This window comes from Colletes gigas, unplaced genomic scaffold (genome assembly GCF_013123115.1).
Source record: "Colletes gigas isolate AHSC1104 unplaced genomic scaffold, ASM1312311v1 Colletes_gigas_Sc00094, whole genome shotgun sequence".
Classification (NCBI taxonomy): domain Eukaryota; kingdom Metazoa; phylum Arthropoda; class Insecta; order Hymenoptera; family Colletidae; genus Colletes; species Colletes gigas.
Window position 1 is genome coordinate 34,045 of NW_025106721.1, and position 7,422 is coordinate 41,466.

The following is a 7,422-nucleotide window of genomic DNA, read 5'->3' on the forward strand; positions in this document are numbered from 1 at the left end:
AAAACCGGATAAGTGTACGCCGAGACAATTTCGATATCTCGATCTCATCGGGCAATTCACGACGGACATACAGCACGTGAGCGGCAAAGACAATGAGGTCGCAGACGCACTCTCAAGAATCGAGGCAGTAACCGCTCCGCTGAGTTACGCAGAACTCGCGAACGCGCAAGAGCGGGATACTGAGCTTCGGAGTTTTCTGGAGGCGTCTGACACCTCATTGCAATTGAAACGTATCCGCATAAATATAAGCGATGCACCCGTTTACTGCGACGTTTCAACCGGAAGCGTGCGTCCGTTCGTGACTCAACTCTTCCGACGCCAAGTGTTCGACCTGGTACACGGACTGTCGCACCCAGGTGCGAAGGCGACAGTGCGTTTATTGAAGGATCGATTCGTTTGGCCGTCGATGGAGAGAGATTGCCGAGAGTGGTGTCGCAATTGTCTCAAGTGTCAACGGGCAAAAGTTGGTCGACACGTCTCGAGTGAGGTAGGAACCTTCGCGTCGCCGTCGAGCAGGTTTGAGCATGTGCACCTCGACCTGGTAGGGCCACTACCAGTGTCGAGGGGCAATAAATACTGCCTTACCTGCGTCGATAGGTTTACGCGATGGCCTGAAGCCTTCCCGCTCGAGAATATCGAGGCCGAGACTGTCGCGCGAACCTTCGTTTCGGGGTGGGTCGCGCGATTTGGGACACCGGCACGGGTCACCACTGACCGAGACCGCCAGTTCGAGTCCCACCTATTCAGGCAGTTAAATGTACTGCTCGGGAGCACTCATTTACGAACAACTGCCTACCACCCCGCAGCGAACGGTTTAGTGAAACGGTTCCACCGACAGTTGAAGGCCGCGATAAAGTGTCGCGCCGACGAATGGTGGACAGATGCGTTACCTGCCGTTCTACTAGGTATTCGCGCCGGGTATAGAGACGACCTTAGATCATCTACCGCGGAGTTAGTATACGGCGAGAATATTCGCCTCCCGGCAGAAATGTTTCGCGACGAGCCGATCCGCGAAACGGATCCAGCGACGTTAGTGCTGCAGCTCCGCGAGCATTTCCGAGGGATACGACCGGTGAATGGTACACGTCACGGAATGAAAAAGACTTTCGTATTCAAAGATTTAGCGACCACATCGCACGTCTTCATTCGGACAGACGCGGTACGGGTTCCGGTGCAGAATCCGTACGACGGGTCATTCCCAGTCGTATCCCGAACCGAAAAGTATTTTGTAGTGCGGGTTAGAGGCAAAGAGGCGTCAGTCTCAATCGACCGGCTCAAACCCGCCTACATATTAGAGCCGAGTGCAGGTAGTGAGCAGGTACGCGCCTCGCAAACACCTGCAGTTGTAGAAACACCTAGCACTCCGCCAGCTTGCACGCAGGAACCCTTACGCACTCGTTCAGGTAGACGAGTGAGGTTCCCCGACCGCTTGCAAGTTGGATAAAAAACATGTGTATATTGTATATAGATCAAATTAGATTGTACTTTGTATATAGTAGGTTTAAATAATGTAAATAGTTAAAAGTACAATAGTAAGGTAACGTTTGCACTGTGTTTAAATATCGATTAAAATGCGATAGTTAATTGAAATCCGAAATAATTCGTTACCCGGTTTGTTTTCGGTTACGCGACCGACCAGGAAGATTCTAGGTCGACGCGTCCGCTATTCGAAACATTAGAGGACAGAAAAACACGGTTCTCGAGGTTTTCTGTAAAGTCACGCGAACGATAAAGTAACGTTCGAGTTCGAACAAGCCAAGTTCAACGCCCAGGCATAGAGAAGGTACGACAATTAGAAATTAAACAAAGACGGACGAGAGACGCCACGCAGCGCCACGCGACGAAGGATTCCCCCTCTCACGCGCACACTTTTGGCAGCTCATGTTCGTCCGTCACTTGCTATCGAGCCACTGAAAGGAGCATATCGATAAGCGAGCACGCTATCGAGAAGTTTTTAAAAAATCTCCGAATCGGTCGAGTTATTCGACCCTTCGTTGAGAAGCTTCTCCAAACAATTAGCCTGCTTTGTCGCGAGTTCCTAGATCCACGATCTAGCTCAGTGCGACAAAACGTAATAATAAAATTAAAGCGTCGAGTTATTCGAGCTTCCAAGGGCTAGACGGCTCCACAGGTCAGGGCTTACTGAAAATCCCCTGGGTGGACCCACCGTCTCCCCACGGATCGAGTCATAAACTCGATCATTACTGGTTTTTCGAACGGTTACGAACCCACAGACCAAGGGTAGAAATAAAATACCCTTGAGTGGATTCGCCGTCTTCTAGCCGAAGCGCGGGACACCTAGGATCTCCCAGCTTACGGCAAAATTATCAGATCACGTCCCAAAATCGCTCGCCTGGTACGGCCGCAGTGCGTAGGACGTCGATTCTAAAAAGAACGTGGTATCCGGAGCAACTGTAAGTCGCCCAAGGGCGCCGTTGTCAAACCGGTACCGCACCGTGCCCGTACGCACATAACCAGACGGTGAAGGGCCGAGGATAAGGGCGACGGTTGGAATCTTACAACCTCCCTCTGTTCGCTCCTCCTACGACAACCAAGAGTAGCAGGCTTGAAAGATAGCGGAATTAGCATCTTGTCTAAAGAAACAATAAGCGAGCGATTCCCGATTTAAAGGGAACGCTCTTACACATACAGTCCACTAATATAGCCGCGTATCGCGGCGACTGAGATTCCCGCTCCTGGGTGCGACAAGCACAAACCAGGCGCGAGCGCGAAAGAGAAAGACATCCGACGTGAGTCACGTTGTCAGGTATTTAACGCCTATTCTTGTCTCTTTCTGTTACAGATCATCGAAGCTAGACAGACGGGAATCCGTCTAGACCGGCAGACACGGTTTTTGCGTACAAATTTTAGTACAATCATCACAATAAAAGGCTTAGTCGAGATCTTCGACTAAGCGAAAATAAACTGAAAATTTGTATTCTTTTCCCGACGTTCCTTCCCTCGAGATCCGGACCACCGTTAGGCGAGGTTTTTTCAAACCTACTCCCCCTAACACACTGGTAAGGGGGTGATGTAGCGACCGGTCGTGCGCACATGGGAAAGTTTTTCTCTCGTGCAAACGGCCCACGTAATTTACGACTCTCGTTCGTCGAAGCTGTTTTTGAGGAAGATATTTTCCAGACTCGCGTATCGAATGCGTTTAGTAAATTCTTTTCCTAAGTCCCTCAACAGCAAATAGAGACCGTCGTAAATTAGGGATTTCTGGAGGACACTCGACGCGTACCCATCGGAGTTTCGCCAAGTGGGCCCAGCGCGGGTGGTCCGAAGGAAATCTTGCAGTGAGGCGCAACGTCGTCCCCCTCAATCACCACGCCGTTTCGAAAACAAGCACGCCGTGGGCGTACGAAATAGGCGGTGATTTGGGAAAAATAAACGGCCCTGATTGGAAAGGCCCAACGCGTGGGGTTAACCAATTAGGGTTGTTTAACAATTTTGCCAGTGCGACCGAGGGGTCGACATGGAGACGAGCGAAGAATAACTACACTTGATTTTGCGCGCTCTAACCGAAAACAACGAAAAATAAAGAAAGATTTGTCACCCCACAAGAAGTGTGTTCCTACAACAACCTATCCCAACAGCCCAAACGATTAAAGGATTAATATTTGATTCCAAGTCATTTTTAAATATTTTTATTCGAGTGTGCCAATACTTTTTTTCACCCATAAAGTGTTCAATAAATTCACTTTTGCTATTTTTTTGTGAATCAATGCATATATATTATTGCTTCTGTTATGTAATAAGCTAAAATAGATAGTAAATGAATATGTAACAAAAGTTTTTCTTCAAATGAATGTATTTAGTAGTTATAAGCATTTGTACCATCATAATCATGCTGTGCCAATACTTATGTCCAACATTGTACATGCTTCTGACATATCACACGCTTTAGTGCAGATGAATTCACATATCACACCAAAATGATCTTCTCGATTTGCCTGACGACGAAAAAACAATCCGCAGGCATCCGCGGGAACGACACGCGTTTTCAAACTCCACCAAGTTCCAATTTTTTCGCGGGCCGATGACGAATCGCTCGGTCCTTGGTGCAAGTGAAATAGGAAATATTGAGTGACTGGAAGGGTAGTTTGGGCCTTGCCTACCTTCAAGGATAGCTGAGCCTCCATCGCCAGAAAACATCGAGGTGTCGCACAGTGAATACCGTAAGTACCTTGTCGCTTACTACCCCTGTGTGTATGTGTGTGCCGGTGTTGGCGAAAGTGGTGTAATTACAAATTTGTTACGTAATACATTTTACATATTTTTTGTATATTATATCACGATAGTGCAGTTCCTCTTTGTTTATTTTCAAGGAACACCACTATTTTTTATACATTTTGCTTGAAAACCGAGACCGTATTTAGACATGTTTCGGTTAAAGTTTCATTACCGTTATCCTGTGTTTTCATTCATTCTCTATTTCTTTTTAGATGGCAAAGTACGAGAAAATGGAGTTTGAACAGATGGCCGCAGGAAGACGCCTGGCTCGAGCACAACACAGCCCGGTCCGGGAACGCGGCGCATCCCGTCGCCGGAGCGCAGATCGGGAACGCGGATCTAGCCCGGATTATGAACAATACATACATTTATATAGAAAGCAGGTATGTATAGTCATAATCACACATTTCTTACATTCGTTTGACAATGTGAGGTCTGTACTTTGTACATCATTGCAACAATTAACATTACATTAACATATTCATTATTGCAGATCAACTAATTGAAAAGAAAAATTCGCAATATAAAATATGGCGGGGGAAGAAGAGGAAGAGAAGGAAAAGGAGGAAAAGGAATTACGAACATTTTCAACTTTAATAAATAATATTTAAATAATATATCTTGTAATTTTTTTACAATAACAATCCCAAATCCGTTTTGCCTTATCGCGTACGGTTTTTAAAAAAATTTGTTTAAATATCGCGTTAATTCGACAATCAAAAAACGTCGGTTAAACTCCTCCTCTAAATTTCTTTTATTTTGTTTATTTAATTTTGCTTTTTCATTTGAATTTTCATTTTTTAAATAAACGGCCTGGTCAAAATTGACTAGGCGAAAGAAATTTATACGTGTACCATTTACTTTCCTCCACATTCCCACTCCCTCGTAATTCGGACTCAACGTTAAAGTGTGAGAGAGAGAAGGTTTTGTATAAACTCTCCGCACAACTCGCATCTATTTGAACAAAATTAATGTGAGATTATCAGGGATCGTGGTTATTCGTAAAATAAATCGGAATGATTGCGTTTATGAGACGGGTGATATACGAAACGAGACGGGTAATTGTACGAAAATGCATATATTATCAGTGTTTAAAGATTGCATAATGCCGAGCAATTACCCTTGGCCGCAATTACCGTTAATCCTGTTAGCGTACAATAACCAAGAGATTATTTCTAATAGAATTTGTACAGCGAGTAGTGATAGAAAAACGCGTGTTTTATTAGTTTTCTAGCATCGGTAACGGCTCATTACCTTCGATTCGAGTGTGCTAACGGTGCTGGTGACGTCAGTACCGTGAGAGAGTAGCGCGTTGATAGTTTGACAAAGATAGACGGCCGAAATTTAGATAGCGCCACAAACGACTAATTAGAGTACCACGGCGACGTCTTCGGCTGTCAATCCGCACAGTCTAACACCGACTTCTGCCACAAACACATCGGCTCCCGATCGTGTCCGTCCAGAACTCGAGTGCGAATCGAAAAAAAATATTCTTTTGAGCTAAGCACAGAGACTGCAATTTACAAGGGTGTATCGAACAGTTGTTCAGTCTGGTGTGGGTTCATCGATGGGCCACGCACAGCTGAGAATTCAAAAGGCTCGAAAAAGTGTGGAATTTTATTCCCATTTTGCTTGATAAACGAATCGTATTCCGGTACGTACAAGTGCACCCATAACCTTAATTAGTTTCAAATATTGCAAATTCTGAGGGCTCGAGAATACACCTATAAGGTGCTCGACCTTCCCTGTGCAGAATTGAACGGTCGTTTCAAGCGTATAAACGTTTGAAACACAAAGAAGTCGATGAATACCGTCCACACTTTTTTGTGATTGCCATTCGGTTGAGGAGGCACCGAAGGGAGGCACCTACGTGGTGTACCTCCAGGTGGGCTTACTGTAGTCAGGTCGACGTACACTTAGGGCGTCTGACCTTCAGTTTTCGCCTCCTTACTTCTACAGATCCCGCCGGTGTAACGCTTAGAGGAGCACCAGTGCGGGAGGTAACGGAGTCGTGGGTGAGGCCCCCACGTAGTTCTAAATACTGTTGCGAATCACTTCGAGTAGTACATTCGTGCAGTGAACAACGTAATTCACACAAAACAGTTTGTATATTACGAACTGGAAAATTCCCCGCTCCTGCACGATCGTATTACGAAGCCAGGAGCGCGAGGAAACGAACGCGGCGAATATCCGTGTAATGTGTTTACGTGTGTTTAACACATAGCCGTGTTTTTCTGTTCACAGGAATCATAGCCTACCTCAACGAGCTGAGATCAACGACCGAGGTCTCGCTAAGCGGCCAGGGATTAGGCGTCTAATCAGTTATTAAAGATTGGATTAATTTATTTTAGTTTCTTTGATTTTTCTTATTTTGTTTATTTTATTTGAATAATTTGGTAATAAACGGTCGACGAAAAGAAAATCAATTTTGTGTCTAATTTTTTGTAGTTGTAATTTATAAAAGTGAAGTTTTAATAATTATAATAATGAAGGCACTACGAAGCACATTTCTTATGTTATCTCATTCTTGTTTCTTAACACGTATTCTATGCTACAGTACGTATGTCAGCGCTGCTACCGTTCGATGGGATTATAGACCACGCGATACAGTACTATATCATAACATTATTTTAATTCTTACTTCAACATAATTCACTTCCCCGATAAACTCCTATTCCTCTATCCGGACTTCTTAGTTAAAAGCATCTGCTTTTTAACAGTCAATATTATGCTTTCTCGGGGCGTATGTAACGAAGCTCACGCTTCTCTTTTGTAATGGTTTCACCTTCAAAGCCTTCCTGATTAGAAGCCGTCTCATAGCGACTGCCTGAACTAAATTTGTCACGTGACTTGCTCTACTATTACCCACGTAATGGTGGAACTCGCTTTTGGGAATGCAATTCCGAAATAAGAGATTTTGTCCTTATATGAGCAGCTTTTGGGTCGGGTGAAGTCTCATTCGAAGGAGGAAGGTCCAATGCAGCGCGCGCTGGTCAGTATTGGAATCGCACAATTCTTTTAGTAACCTAAAAAGACCTCGATTCTATGGCTGTATTTTGTCAATTTTTTTTCTCGACTTTCGACGTTGTTATTAACAAATGTGAACGCAATCTCGTTCGATCCTGACCAGCACACGCTGCATTTGATCTTCCTCTTTCGAATAAGACTGTTTCGTCGCGTACCCGT